Below are 17088 nucleotides of genomic sequence, written 5' to 3' on the forward strand. Positions count from 1 at the left end.
TGGATCATTGATGCTGCAAGTCAGAAGGTCCCCTTTAATGGAAAGAAGGATCCCTTGACCTTTCCAGAAGAGGCAAATAGCACAGGACCAGGATGCTAACAGTTGCAGTAGTTTCATTTTTTTGACAGAAGCAGAGGTGGTCTTTGCAGAAATCATACCAAGGATTAAATACATATTTTAAGAAAGAAGAGGACTCGTAAGACTACCTTTTTCAAGACAAAGCTTCTTCACACTTACTCTTTCCAATGTTTCCAGTTCTCTACTCCAACAAGCTGTTCTCCCAAAAGGGATTCACCCACTGCTGTGTCTTCTTGTGAACAGACAGTGTTTCAGCATGTGGTAGGTAACACAGCTTGCTTTCTGAACAGATTTTCTTCCATCTAAAATGCCTGCAAAGTGGATGATTACTAAAACCTTCATACTAACTTATCACTTGTTAATAGAACTTAGCTGATATTTTTAGAGTGCTCTCTTAAAATCTATGAAAATGTCTTTCAGTGTTAAGAAGCTTCTACAAAGTGAATGCAACAGAGTGGCACGTCATGGCATTCAAAGTGGAAACTTTTTGCTTTCTATAAACAAAAAAGGTGATTTGTCTACCCTCTTCAAAACATGTTCAGTCATGTCTTGACCAAGACACCGAACTGCTGCCACATAAATGATGGACATACATCTTGATTTTTCAGGTCTTCCAAAGACAGAGGAAGAAGACACGACTATATGAAGGGAAAGAAAAACATGACTTAAAAATTGTTGAAAAGGGTGGGGTTTTGACACTGCACAGTTTAGTTAATTTTTCAACAAACATTACCTATGTTTTGACAATAACTTCTATGTCCAAAGTGTTTGAAAAAGGAGAGTTTGAGCCAATACTGCAGTTCAGTTCAGACAGATTGTGATCCAGATCAGTTTTCAATTGCTGGGATCAGTTTGTCCTGTGGACAACTGTCAGATGACTCTGAAAGCATTTCAGAGCTTAGGAATAAGAAGATCAGGACAAGCTGTAGCTGTAAAACTAAGGAAGGGGATCAGTTTACTTTTAAGCCAGTACAGATGTGATGTCACTGGGAGACACTAAGAGGCAGAAATTCTGTGAGGAGGCTTGTATTAGCTGCATCTGACTGCAGCCAGTCACTGCTGGCAATGTTCCCTGGGATGTTCAGCTACTGTTATGCAGACTGCTTGCTTTTCCTCATCTACTATTAAAGTTGTTAGGGAACTTTTAAGGAATACGTTTTAAATCAAAGTCAAGAGTCACTTTTCCCTTGGGATCCTGCTTGAACTCTTGCTGATTTACTCATTGAAATCTCAGAAGTTCAGCAGACAGACTTTGGGGAGTGCTTCCATGCTGTCTTGGCCTACAGTCAACCCTCTTGGCAGATTTTTTATTTTTTTTTTCAAAGTCAGAAATATTAGGAGCCCTACAGATCCTGGCAGCCCTCCAGGGAAGGAGTGTCCAGGATTTTCAGATTCCTTGTCCCAGTAGTGTAGAAATCAAAGAATCTCAAATGCTCCCCTCCCTCTCCTGCCATCCCACTACATGGGCCGAAAAGGAACAAACAAGCCCCACCCTCTATGGCAAACTCAGGGGCTTTTGAAATTGGAAGTCTACATTTTCTTAATCTTCCCCAGTCCCAATTTGTTGAAATTAGCAAGCCAACATTTTTCAGATGCTGTTCTGTGGAGAGCTTAGCAATTACCTTTCATTGGCAATTTGGAATGAAAACAGAATTGTTCATTTTCAGAGTCATCTGCAATGGCAATTGACTGTTCTCCCTTCCTGCCTCTGGTTTGGGAAGTGTCAGAATTGTGTCTTTGGAAAGACAGACAGGCAAGTCTGAAGAAGAGATAATTAATAATTGTCTGCAGATACTGCAGTGGCTAGTTTGAAGAGGAAAAGCCTCTTATTAACTTAAAATTTTATTTAAAAAAATATTCATTTCCAAAAATATTTGCCACGAAAATAGAAGATAGTTAAAGGAAAAAAAAATATTCAAACTACACTGAGAAAACTGCATGTGGAGATTTGCAAAACTATATTTAGAATGACCACTGCCACAACTGGTTTCACCTTACTACTTTAGCACTTTTTTAGGGATCGGTTTTATTGAAAATGTGGAAGATTCAATGTTTGACTGTTGAGTTGATTAGACTGAGCAAAATCAGCTTTCCCTAAACAACAGGAGGGGAAAAGAATAAAACAACAATTAACCCATACCTTTGACTAGGAAATAACTTCTTAAACTCAAATACCATAAACTGGAATTCAACAGAGACAGAATCAGATTAGTTACTTTACCAGCATCTTTAAGATGAAGCATATCTACAGTCCTCAGAGACAACAGAGAGACAGCCAAGCTGTCTGGGCAAACAAAATGCAGGGTTTGACCATTCTGGTATTTGTCTGTGGTGTGGTCTAAAACAATTCTACTCCCACACGTGTTTAAATACTATACTACGAACTTTAGGCAACCCTTATTTTTGTAAAGCAAAAAAATTAAGGATGAAAGATCTCCACTTTGACATTTGATTAGTATATTTGATAATTATGCCTGCCAAAAAGGAACAGAAAATGCAATTAACAATGTAAAAAAAAAAAAAGAGAAATAAACAATCATTAGTATCCAGTCCATGGACTTTTCTTTGCAGCGTCTTGGTTCAAAATTGATTTAAGTTGGGTCATATGAATGTAATCACTAAAAAACAAACAACAACAAACTCCCCCCAAAAAACAAGGGAGGCAAGCTCAGTATTTAGTTAGAGTTTTGCTCAAAAATGGGCCTTGACTGTTTATAATACTGAAATATTTGCAGAGGTAGGTCACTTGGGATAACATGAGAAATGTTTTTTGGTGTGCAAGTAAGCATGGGTACTGTTGGAGTGGTGAAGTGTCAAGTACCAAGAGGGAGTTTCCCAGTGAAAATTGGAAACAGGAAAGGACGTGACTCAGATTTTCAAGAGCTGCCAAACAATTGTAGAAAGCATTGCTGGGGTGACCTACCAAGTATTTGTCACACTTCCTTAAAGTCCTGAGAAGGAAATAACTGAAAGACATTGTTAATGTAAGTGGCTACAAAACCAGTCCAAGTTTTCACTGTTTGAGTTACTCAATGAGTGTAAAGTTGCACTAATGACTCCTATAAATGAAAACACCTTCAGGAAACAAGAGCGGTATGGTCTGTGACACTTGACCCAGCTGGCTGCTAATATCACAGTGAGAGTCTATAAACACCATCTCCATAACACCAGCAGCTTTTAGAGTGCTTCTTATCGGGTGTTCCCACACACACCTCAAGAGAGGAAAAACTGCAATGAACTGAAAAGAAAAAAATAAAAAAAGAGAGAGAGTGAGTTTGTTTCTCTGTTGTAGCCTTGGTGCACTGGCCAGCACAGCTTCACAGCCCAGGTATTTCTGTTTGAGCTTGGATCTCCCAGTAACATCTACAGCAGAGGACTGAATGGCCAAAGTTTAAAGGAACTAACAGAGGCAAAACTGCTGTTAAATCTGAAACTTAGTAGTCTGGCTATTAACATTCTCCCTTCACCAGTGGAATGCAAGCTCTGAAGGTTTCTACACAGTAAGTGACCACCTTTAAGAAAGAGTTAAGCTATCTAGAAAAGCCTTAAACTCTTCTTGATCTACCTCCTCTACTGGATCATACTTTAGCGCTCTGTAATGAAACCACAAGACACAATCATGGAACACAGGCAACTACACACTTAAGGAACCACACACATACACCCAGTATTCCCTCTCCTCCCTTCATTAAAGCCATTTTGAGTTTTAAATCAGATCTCTTGGTTAAGGTTCAGCTGGTATGCCACAAATTTCTTAGCTGTTGAAGATAAAACCAACAGAGAAGTCTAGTAAAGTTATTCCACAAATTTCCACAAATTAAGAGCTACATTCATGATGTACCAGTTTGTTCAAATCTGTGATTTCTGTATTTACTCATCCATGAGATGCAATCTACCTCTTGTCCTGGGTGACTGTTTTCTACATGGATGCCCTTTCAGTAGTCTTGTTCTCTTCCATATCTTCTTGCTACGCTCCCTCCTTTCTGTTCTGCCCTAAAGCAAGCCCATTCCCATGCTTTAGTTTTTCTTCTCAAGCATCTTATCCTTTAGTATCATCTTTTTTTTTTCTCCTTATGAAAAGAATAACACACATACAAAAGGCTTCCCTCCCTCCTCAGTCCTCCTTTCACCACACATGTCCCTGATTTCTGTCCAGTTCTTCAGCCACTTGGAAAGAGATTCCTCTGATCCCAGGATCTGCCCTCCAAAGCCCTTTGATACAAAAGAGAAAAATATGCTAAAGAATTCTGAAAATGCTTTTGTTGTATGGTGTAGAATCTGTGAGCTTGATCTAAATCACTGGAAGTCTCTTGAAAGCCACTGAAACACTCAGTCCTCAAGTGGACTAACTGTTAGGCTTTACAAAGAGGACCAAAATAAGATACAAAGGTACAAAGTATAAAGTTCGCAATACATCTTTAAAGAATATTTCACCTGGGCTGAAAAATGGGAAATTAGTCAACAATTAAGCCCTTGGCAGTAATCACAAACGGGAATTTCACCCAATGCTCCTGTGAGGACCTTGGTGAATGTGCCTTGTAATTAAATGAAAGCATAAGCTGGCAGCTGAGGAGGGGTGCCTACATTAGCATTCCTGTTAAAATCAGGAAGGTGCTTTTCAGACAGCGTCCCAATAGCTCCCACATTCGGCACTTTGGTTCATGGTACAGAATGGCCCCAGAGCACATGGACTGAATTTCTTTTGGACAAAAAGAAATTGGAAGACATTCTTGATGAGCTCAACCTGGATACTTCAGCTGCTAAAGGGCAGTCAGCCCATGGGACCTGACCAGAGCCAGTCCAAATTAACTACCTTAAAAAAGCAGATAGTGTAAACACTCAGTCTTCAGCACTGTTTGGCTCCACAAATCCATTCCCACTGTGCTGTGCTACTCATTAACACAGACCTAGCCATAGTCACCTTGAGATAAGACAGATCTATATATGCACAATTATGCAAGTACTATATTACTGTACCATGCTCTTGTTTTTCTTACCAGATAAAACTTCCTATTGATTTCATAAGGATTGCTTTTTCTCTGCTTTGTAGGCTTTCTTGTAAAACTGTGGGGACAAATGCCCTTTTCTGAGTTAATGTGTGAACAGAGGGCAGCATTAAAATAAGGCTTTTAGCATTCTAACATAATTATCACATGCAAGTTTGAAAAACATGGTTAAATATCACATAAGAAAATCCTCTAGAGAAAATCCTCTATATCTTTCTCAGATGGCTTTTAGCTTTATTCCTGCAGTGTCCTGTAATACCACTTGGAGCACTTCTAGTCAATGGAACAAAAGTACCCATAAGTCCTTTTAGCCACAGAATACTTCCAAAGATACTTCGCCATTATGAAATACTTCATAATAACTGTAGATATTCTACTGTAGACATGTAGTAAGTCAGGAAGATTCCCAGCTCCTGAATCAGTGGATCAAACACATCTCCTCTAACTATAACATTTCAAGTACAAAAAGTACCAAACACAGCAACAGGCAGCCACAATGGTCCTGGAGAAAAAAAACAAAACAGGAGAAAAACATACCTTTAGGCAACGAGCTGTTCCCAAAGCCAATGATTGAGAAGGAGATCTGCCTTTGCACAATTGTTCTAATCCACTGTTGTTTTTTCTGCCATTCTTTCCATTTTGATCAGTGTAGCTTTCGTCATTGACTGAATGGGAAAAGATTAATTCTTTATGCATTTATTTACCTTCAGAATCTCAACAATGATCCTCATGCCAAGATTTGTGTCTATCCACTCACTCTCTTTACTCTGACTGGTTGTACTGATTTAGCTAAACTGACAATCTGAAATTAAATTAACAACAGATAATGGACTGAATTATCTTCAGCTGTTTATGACTTAGGATAATGCCCACAAATGGTACCCGCACTGACTAAAATAATTTGATTGAGTCAAACCAATGCAACTCCTTGATCATCTTCCTCTTGGTTTTTCAATCCTGTATTATTTAAGAAGGGCCATGACATAGGATTTTTCCTGGAAAAATGAAGATAAAACAATTCTCTAAGAAGACTTTTCTAATTAGACAGCATGTGGTGATAATCCGGAAAAGATTATGACAAGGTGGAATAAACAGAGATAGAAGGCATAAAAACTGTTATACTTAAAGCCTAACTGTTTGAGAAAGCCTGCTTTTGTGTGATTTCTTTAACTATGAACTTGCTTCACTGTCAACCAGAGGGCTGGAGAAAATATTTAATGAGGTTTCCTTCAGATCTAGGCACTCTCCAGTCTGTCTGCATCAATAAAAACTGAATAATGGCAGAGGTAGAAGATGGACAACTAGGTGAGTGTTACTTGTCTGGGTTAAAACAGTTTTCTATGTGAGACCTCACAGTATTATAATAAACACACATGCAACAAAAATAAATACATGGTTCTACACAGTTTCTCCATCCTACCGTATGGTTTCACATATTGCAATATATTATGCTATGGCCATATGGCCATATGTACCTGCAGTACATCCCAGGATACTCAGGTTAGTGTATGGTAGTGAGAAAACTGATCTGGCAAGAGAGTAGAAAGAACAGAGTGAACAGAGGTGAGCTGAAGGGAAAAGACAGTGACAGAAAGAGATACAGCAGAGGAAGAAAAATATCATAAGAGGAAAATGTGCGTGATGTGAAGATGTGTTAGAAGAATAAGACTGAAACGAGAGAAGAAAACAGAAAGTTACTCTGGAATTTCTCCAATAATAATGCTTGCTACCTGAATGGCTACAAAAATAATAAACACATCACCCAAATGATTATTAGGCTGGAACTGTCAGTACAATTTGCAGACCTAAACAATTCACTTTTCACCTGTGAAACATTTACCTGGGATACAGGCTGCTTTCTGCTGCCATTAGCACCATCGTGGCTGCCTGTTGCTTACTCTTGCAGCGAACAGGTTATGCCACATAGGCTCTGCAATTGGTGAGGTCCCTACATCCCTTCAGATTGCTTATGTCATCTGGCATTATGTACCAATGCATGGTCCAAGGTTAGGATATGTCTGGGAACATATACATCCTCAGGCTTAGATCTAAATTCTGCTTACTGAAAGGGAGAATTGAGCCCTGTGTACCTGAACATCTGGAGGCACAGCCACAGACTGATTGTGGAACAGTCACACAGGCTCGAGAATACAACAGCCTCCTCTCTCTCTCGTCGCCTTCATGCATGTTTTTTCCTGACTTATACAAACATGTAGGAATGAATAAACTGTGAAAAGTGGCCAGGAGATCTTGCTTTGCTGGGGGCTCTGATGTGACCTCAAGAATGTTATGTCACCCTGATTTCAAGCTTCCCCATCCTTAAAACTGTAGCCTTCTCTATCTTCTTAGTCTCCATCTTGTTTTTTTTAATTGCTATTGCTTTTCTTTTGTTCATAAGGAATGAAAGCAATTTAGATTCTTTAACATACCCTTAAAAAAAAATCCACCCCAGAACCCCATATCCAAACTGCAAAACCAAAGGGGATCTTGAGTTAAGACAGCCATCAAGCCAGTGCAACTTGGGTTGGCTACAGTAGTTAAAATTTACAGACAAGATCATAGTCGAACAAAAGATGCTTATACTGAGTTCTGTCTGGAATCTGTCTTCACTGTTATTTTAGGTACATGCCAACGTAAGTTCATCATATGCCACCTTCTGGTGCATAAATGTAACTTTTATCTTTTGGGCAATGATAAAAAAGTGATAAATGATGTATGGATGCAACTTTCACTTCGATAAGGAGAAATAAATTAAAGTATATTAATCTAAGTAATTTAGCATCTTCTAATACTAGACTGGTTTAACGTGCACACTGGGGAATAGAAATAAAGCATAGATGCAGTCATGATACTCCTTCCCTATATAAGTAAGGTTCATATAAGTTCAAGACTTTGAACTCAGGACTTATGTGCCTCTGAGTATGTAGCCACTAGCATGACTGGTCGTAGACCTGCTGTGAGGTCCACTTGTGCTGACTGCAAGGCTCAGCAGAGGGGAAATGCTGACAGAGGTTTTGCATTTTACCATGTAGATATGTGTGGCTTTTTGGCTACACCGAGGCCAGCAAGGAGATTTTGGAATCAATTCACTCAGACTCCATTTTTACTATCATGAAAAATTATAGTACTGCTGCTCACAGAGGATGAGCCATTAAGAGCAGAATAAAAAGAGGATAGTTACATAACGTTCTTCCTTATGGTTCTCAGCAACATTCACTTTTAGTTTTTCAGTGTCATGAGAGTGCCTGAATCATGGCTGGTATTTTGCAGGTCCTGCTTTGACACACATGTGGCCTTGCAAACAAACGTGGGCTTTCCGTTAAGGAAGCATTCATTTACTAACAAGCATGCTGCTCTAAGAAAAGTTTTAGCCCCCACATGCTGCAAAATGTGATCACCCTATGGCTATAACGAAGACTCATTATCGTTTCTTGAGATTACAGCAACAAGGGGGTCCATTCATATTCTGAGGAAGAATTACAAGGAATACCATCTTTCACTGGTGCTGAAAAGCAATTTAAAAGGACAATAATTCTACTCCATCTTGCTAAATACTGTAATATCTGGTGTTTCCATCTGAAGGTTAACTCATGCAACCACATGACTACCCATGACCTTTATCTCCCTCTATAAAAGTAGTCTTTCATCGGCATGGTTAAAGATCTAAAGCTATAAAATCTGAATCCCCAGGCAAGATGGCAAATAGAGAAGAACTCTAAATTATAACATATTTTAAATAAATCTTGTGACTTTGAGTCACCTTTGAATGGATGGCGCTTGGTTAACGTGGCATCTCCTAACTTCTCCTTAAGCTCTGCTGATAATCTCAGTGCCCAAATACGAATTTTACAGGCAATATCATTTTAAGAGAATTGTGTGGAAAAGTTGGTTCCTTCCAGCATGCTTGCATAGGAGCTGGCAGTAGGAGGCCTCATTTCCAATTGCACTCTGCAGAGTTGTAAATGCCATTTGAGTAAACAAAACAACAGAAATTGCATCAAGTATCTTTTTTCCATCTCATTGTTTTTATTTTACTTCATGAGGAACTGCTGTGTATAGAACGAAGTAACTACTGCAATGGATGGCCTGCTGCTCAAATAACAAAGAGTGAGATCTAGAAACCCTGGATTTCTACATTCAGCTCTGCAAGATTTGAAATGTGGCTCCGATGAAAGCAGCCAAACTATATTCCTTAGTTATGACTATTATTAATATCTAGTAGTATTGCATAGCTCGTGAGACACTTGGATTCAGACCCCTATAATATGACATACTGCAGAAATGCAGAATAGGAAGACTGGTCGAGCCCCCAGGGTGCTTATTACCGAATATCACACAGTCATTTTTGGATCCTCATTGGCACACATTATGCCAGTTTTCAGAAGTCCCAAGGGGAAATAGCTCTCAGCAATAAGAACCAGGGCTGCAGGTCCTCAGCATCCCTCAATATGAGGCTTAAGAAGTGAACGCATTCTAAGATCCTATGGCCAGAGTTTCTGGTTGGCAATAATTTGTTTATGGCATACAGTCTGCCAGCAGCAAACCAAGTTGTTTTAATAGGGCCTAGAAAATCTCCCAGATATTGAAGCTCACAGCATTAGCAAACATACTGAAAATGTTGGTAGCTGTCCTTGTGCTCATCAGAATGTGAAGCAGAACTCATCTACATTCTCCAAAGGGTTCATTAATCATTGCTCAGTCTTTATGGTTAGTATGATTTGACCAACATGCCTTAGGAACGCTAATAAGAAATGTATGAATGGCCAATTTTTTCTCAGTTAAAGTACCCCACATACTATCCAGGCCGTTATAATGAAACAACAGCAAACATGAACAACACAAAAAACCCAACCAACCAACCAAACAAAAAGAAAAGCAGCATGAGTCCCAAACTGCTGCTATTTATTTTCATGCCAGCACTAAGCAGTGCAACCATTCACTAAAAGTTGGGGTGTGAAGGCTTTTACCAACTCTGCACAACATAAAGTAAGAAGCAGAGAGTATCATTACAGAGTCATTTCCTAATGGGAAGATAAGTGATTACCACAATTTCCCAAGGGCTGATGTATAAAGTACATCAATGAACCTGGAGTCCTGAAATCCTATTCAGTGCCTAATACAGATGTATTTTGGCAAAACTCCACTGAAGTCAACTAGAACTTCAGTTCAAAGACATGTTTTAACACAAGCAAACCAGCTATGTTAACCCTCTTTTCCTTCAATAAGGCACTCCTCTTATTTGCAAAAAGAGGTTTGGGCTCCACTCTTCCTGGATCCTCCCATGATGAGTCTGGGACCTACTGGAGGCTTTGAATTCAGTTATTGAATTTGTGTCCTTTTCCTTTCTTTCATTTAGGACTCCAAGCCTATCTGAGATTATGTTCCAGTTAATTTTGTTTCATTTTTTGTCGGTGCACAGAAAAGAGGCCAGCATTTCTTGTTTGAATGCTGGGTACTTTGCTTCTGATTGCTTTAGCCTCAGATTTTCTCAGGTGCACTCAATTTTTTATGTATTTTAATCCCTCACATTACAATGCCAACATACCACTGCAGTACAGGCACATGAAATGGCTGTTTCTGCAGCTGATGCTCCTTCACAGATGCTGAGCAAACACTGCAACTGAAGAACTAGAGTTTGCATGATGGTCCAAATGCCTTGCCAAAAGCCTTTGACAGCTATCTTTTTCAGCCTATGTACATAACTTGCTTTCATATACTTTAACTTAAGCATTCAAGGTTTTGAAAACAGAGGGCACAAAGCAAAATAACTGCTGTATGGAATTTAGATGACTAGGCTGTCACTTGGTCACATACATTTTTGACAATAACAAGTTGGAAGCCTCAGTTTTCTTCTCTCTCAATACTACTGCTTTTCCCCTTCTCCTAAACACTAACAAGTTACCTGTGGTATTGTTTTAAAAAAGGGTCAAGTCAATCTTCAATAGGACAAAAAAATATCACTAGGTATATGGTTAACAAGAAAAATGTATCTTAGAGTTTCCTTTGATGAAAGTAACTAGTGTTTTATAACCAAAATGAAGAGGAACTTAGGTTTAGAAAGCAGTGCTGTTATCTTTTTAAGCAACTTGAATGTTGCCATCAACGTTTCCTTGAATGCATGCCTGTCTTTCTCTGAAAAACGTGTGGGTTTAACAAGCCTCATGCCTACTAAGCTTTCCAGAACCTTTTTTACAAGAGAGGCAGAGTGTGCGTTGCTCCTCCACGTATTTGTCACCTTCCCTCTAGTTTCAGCATTCTTTCAAACCCTTTCATCTGAACAGAGCTGTAAAAAGGATCAAAATAACAAGGTAGATGCTGTCTCATGTTTACATCTATCAAAATTTGAGCAACAAGTGTAAAATGTGTTCTGTTTTCCGTTTGTGGCTGCAAGCATGCAAGACAGGATGTGACTTCCAACATAGCTGGTGCAAATTCAACAGCATGTAGAGGTCTTCTAAGCACCTAAGAAGTCAATCAGCTTTGTAAGACAAGACATGCATCTGCAGGTGAGCCCCAGCTGGCAGACATAAATATCCCTCAGACCAAAAAAAGCAAGAAAGAGAAGCATGAAAGTAGCTCTGCGGTCAACACTTCTTCCTCTCCACCCTTTCCTGCCACCACAAAACCCCACAACTGTCTGATACAAATGAGGAAAGTGACAAATAAAGCAGGTATTGACTGCATGTAATTCATGCCTCAAAGTCTAAAAGGAGGCTTGACATACATACAACAAGTCCTTACCATTCTCCAACTTTCTCTTCTTGGAATTCCTTGTATAGTCCAGGATTTATTTTACAAAAGTATAAATACCTTCTTATGGTAAATTCAACAAAACCAGCAATTTTTGAACTCTGGCCTTGGTTGTATCAGAGTGAATCTGAAACACCCCACTGTGTTCTGCAAATTCCTTCCAACCAACAAAGAAAGCAGAAGTCAGGCTCTGGAGTTCAGGTCCCAGCCTGAGTCAGAAATGAGACAGATAAGTGCTTTTAGCTCAAAAGAAAAGCTCAATATACTCACAAGATGGTCAGCTTCACTTACTTCCTTGAATTGTCATCAGTAGGCACCAAACAATGCATATTTTAGTACTAGGAACTAATTGGAATGGATTGCTGCAAGACACTTATAAGAAGCTGGCCTTTTAATTTATTTTCAAAGTAATAGTCCATATTGACAGGCCATTTTGCTCCTGCAGAAGCATAGAGCAGGGGCACTGCCTTTACTGTGAACCTACTTTTGTCTATTTCTGGCAAGTATCCTAGATTTTGTAATTTAATATTCCTGCCAAAAGCACTGGAAACATTTGAGACAATCCCTTTGGGATTAAGGACAAACTGTGGATTACATTCTTGGCATTGGGCTACACTGGAAACCAGACTTTTTCTTGCTATCCCTGAATATTTGTGAGCTAAGCAAATAAGACCACAGCAGAATTAAGAGTAATTTGATGCTGTTTTACTCTTTCTTCTCAAACCATCCCAGGATCTACTGCACTTTTAGTCTAGGGAATGTGTTTAGGTCAAGAGATGTGTTTATTCTCATTAACCTTACATATTAAAAAAGCATGAACAGGTTGTGGTGTGACTGAGGACAACTTTCATTTCTTTTTTTTTTGCACACTAGAAGATGTGTACTCAACCACGAATTCTGCTCCTGCTTCCCAGATACAGGGGGTCAGTAGCATGAGGACAGCCACAGTGAATCAGACCAAACCTATAAAAAGCCAGGCTCCTTCCTCTGCCAGTGGCCAGGGATGGGTACTTAGGGAAAGAGTACAAAAAACAGGGCAAGGTTGACTCTTCCTCTAATATACCCTGGTGAGATCTGGTAATTTGGTGTTCAGGGAGCCAGACTCAGGGGCTGGTTTTGCATCTGTGCCTTTAAAAGCCTTTCTATGATCTGTTTAGTTCCTTTTTAAAGTCCATTTGCACGCCTGGTCTCTGTAACACCCTGCTCCTATCAGTCTTGGTTTATTTCTACTGTGCTATATAAAGAGAACTTGCCTGTTTGATTTAAACCTGCTGCCTGGTAATTTCAATAGGCACTCGGGCTTCTTGTTCTGTGATAGAATAATCCCCTCCCTAATCACCCTCAGACCATATGTTGAATACCAGGTCATCAGCAGTAGAACCACTATCACTGCTATCTGTCCCACAATACTCTGGTGGAGCAGGGACTAGATGTAGAAACACAGAAGGAAATACTGAGACAAAACAAAGAACATAAAGATAAAACATAGGTTTTATCTTCTGCCATCACCACACCTACAAATTACTGGGAAAACTTTCAGAAAAAGAATTTCATGGAATCTCAACAGTTTCTGAACTTACTAAATAAAAACCAAACCCTTCAGGGAACCAGTAGGTCTCCTTGCAGAACAAGTCCAGGGTTTTGCACTTTAAACAAAGAAACTGCTCGAGCTAATGAATGACAGCTGTTAGAGTTCACCTTCCAGTACTTCCAGGAAGGGCTGGAAAACATGCTAGTGGAGACATTTTTCAAGATTCAAATTCCTCAGTACTGAACAAGTCAATTAAATATATCAAACTGTTCAATGCAAGCTGTAACTTGCCATCTGAGTTTATGGAGAACTTGTCAAAAAATTACACAAGAAAGTGTACAGCAAAACTTAAAACGTAGAAAACTGTGAACAGTTAAATAATTTGTCTTCTACAAAAGTGCAACTGAAATAACTGAGCTACAGATAACATTGACTTGGAATTAGCAAGAAATCAGTCAGTTTAAAAATTATAAGAACTAAAAAACTTTGCCTATTTTCTATATTCCAAGATTATTCTTTGAGGAAGCTGTCTGCTCTCTAAAATGTTCATGCTTTCATGAAGCTGACAAAATTGCCATGAAAACGTAATGGGAATGAGTCAATATGTTTTTAGAGTAGTATCTTCCACAATTCCAGAGTACTAATAGAGAGTATTAACACTGATAAATGGTTTTGAATTATCTAGAGAAATGTTACAGCAGTACTAAAAATAATTCACTTTTCTGTTACATTGGACAGTGCAAATAATGTTCCACAAGGACTTGATGCACACTTCTAAGACAGCTTAATATTGTTTGTCCAATATCTGTTCTTACAGCTAAATATAACAAAACAGACCACAATGATAGAGAAGGATTAGAATAATACCAGAGTGAGGCAATGGAACTATTCAGCTAGTGCATCATGCTTCAGCTCCAGAAGAGAGGAAAAGTTTGACACTTGTGGGAGAGGAAAAGTTGCAGGAGTTTTACACAAGAATGAGTAGAAAACAGGTCTCTTATGAGAAGTACTCTCCAGACAACAACCCTAAGGGCCTGTGTTACAAGATACAGAACCCTTGGGGAAAACCAGTGATGAGCATGTGATAAGTCTAGCCAGGGATTTTCAAGGCGGTTTTGAAGAACAAGGAAGGAAGGCATCAGGACAGGGCTCTGGGTTTTATTACACCGAAAAAAAAATGAAACTGAAGAAGTTCCCAAAAGGGAAAATAATGCAGTGCTGAGATCCAGTATTGTTTGGGACACTCATTTAAAAGCTGAAAAGACAATTAAATGCCTCATGACAAGGCATGCTCTGGCAAGAAGGCCAAGTTACATAAATAAACAAAAAAGGAAGTCTGATGCTGAGATGGTGCAGCTGCCCTACAACATCCTACACCTTATCAGCATTTTTGAGATCTCTGGCAGGGAGCTGTACAGAGTAAGTTCTGGACAGATGCTAGTCTCAGTAAGGAATTGATTCTGTGGTTTTCAGTACACTGACTCAAATCCATTTCAGTCCTTGCAAACCACACTACCCAAGAGGGCTCCCTTGCAGTAGTTCAGCCTACTTTGGAAAACTAACTTTTAAAAAACATTAGTAGTTTCCAAAGTAACTGTCACAAACTTCCCCCAGAAACTTCTGCTCTCTGCCTTTGCTGTCTGCTCTCCTCCAAAATACCCTCATCTGTATGGGGCCTGCTCCATTTCTCCACTCCAGCCCAGTCCCCAGGTTCCTGCCTAGACTTGCCTCTACAGTCCCTAGGTTCATCTCTGGTGTGATATTTTGCTTTGGTGACATTGCCCCATCCACAGAGCTAGACTAATGTGAGATGAAAGATTAAGAAGCTCAGCAAACGAAGGAAGTGAAAGTTGTGATTCAACAGATGATGATTCTCTCTTAGGCAAGACTGAAATCAGAGTGCTGCCAAGACATTCATCGACTGGCCTTTTAAGGTGCCCTTTTTCAAACCAGGCAGTAACAAAATGTTGTTCTTTCTCAGAGTTTTGAGAGAACTACTAAAGACAGTGGGTTAATTTAGAAATCCCCTAACCTGCTGACGCAGATCTGCAGTGTTTCACTTGGGAAATACATGCATTTCATAGGTAAGCAATGTGTTCCTGACACATACTTTGCACAAGGTGACAGTGGTCACCACTCAAGGAGCTAAAGGGTTAGGATTCTCCATCCTGGTGAAGAGACCTTTGGGAGATCTGATGGCATGTATAGGAAAAATTCTTCACTGTCTCTTCAGATATTCAAGAATGAGGAGTCATCAATGATGCTAAGAGAAGCTGTGTTCTAGACAGCCCTACAGACCACCATGCTCCTTGCCTGAGGATTTTCTAGGTGCAGAAAATCCTCAACAGAGACTGAATGAGCATTTAGAAGATACCTGTTTATAGTCACTAACTAGATCAATCACACCAGGCTCAGGAAATTACTAAAGTGAAAACATGCACAGTCTGGGAAAGTATCTGGCAGAAGTATCATCTGGCGTATTGCTTTTGGATTTGGCTTGCTTTTAGTCAGGACAGATAGTTAGAACTGGTAATTGAATATTGGCCATGGTAAAACCTGTAGTTATAACTTCTTTGAACTAACAGCATGAAGAAAGAGTATCTTGACAGCAAATAATGTACTAAACAGGCCTTTGGAGGCAAGTTTTTTGGAGGCAAGGCAGGAAAACCAGCTTATTTTCTTTTCTGTAAAATTCCTGTCTGACCTTAGCCCTGCAATACAGTGTAAGGGTGAGATTAAGATGGTGCAATAAGCCTAGAGTTCCACCAGGTGGTAAACTAGTCCCACAGTGCCAGGCTAAAAATGCCTCAGCCAGGGACCATCATTAGTCCCAAACTGCCAGATTTAAAATGACCACAACACTTGTCTTGTGTGCTGTCCACAGTTCTCACAATGATCATCTTCCTTGTCAGCAAGGGTGACCATAGTAACTTTTTCCATGGAAACTGCTTTCCTGTCCTAAAGCCCCCTGTTGATTCTCCACATATGAATCATAACCCTCCCTGTCACTGTCTTCCTGCTAATCCTGTGTTGGGCAGTGGCACCAATACAGCTACTTTCTTCCCAAGATTTCTACTTCGATAACTGTAACTATTAAAAAACCCTGCTGAATACTATGTGACGTTCACTTATGTGTGTCACAGAAATCTGATCAGCAAGTGCAGATTGAGAAGTTCTCTGATTTAAAAATCTTGAAAACCACAGCAAAGTCTACAAAAGAAATTTAGAATGTACTGGTGTGAAAACAATTTAGTCCAGTTGATTAAAGATGAACTAGAACCTAAAACATCGCTTTCATTGTGCCACCATGTCTTACACCAGGAAAAGTTATGGACACACAAAATACTAAGACAGCACTGCAGCTCTTGTAACCCAAGTTGCTGCAGTTACCACAGAGAAAAGTTTTAGCATCTTTCTTGCAACAGTGGGAAAGGTCTTATTTTACACCATAATAAAATGAGTAGTTCTTTCTGACACCCTTAGAATCAAGGCTTTTCAGTGGGCATTACTGAACTTAGGGAAGCATAAGCACATGATTTTAAATCTACAAATTCAAAGTTCAGTTCTGTAGTTGTACAAGAGCTTTTCAAAGACTATAAAATCTCTGGAGCCCTGTAGAGCTGCAGATATGTCTCTTAAGACTTGTGAGCTAACTCAGCTTAACCATACAATATGTACCTATTGTTCCAGAGAAGACAGAAGGGTGCGTATTTTGGCTTCTGG

This window comes from Manacus vitellinus, unplaced genomic scaffold (genome assembly GCF_001715985.3).
Source record: "Manacus vitellinus isolate BGI_N305 unplaced genomic scaffold, ASM171598v3 scaffold_28_pilon, whole genome shotgun sequence".
Classification (NCBI taxonomy): domain Eukaryota; kingdom Metazoa; phylum Chordata; class Aves; order Passeriformes; family Pipridae; genus Manacus; species Manacus vitellinus.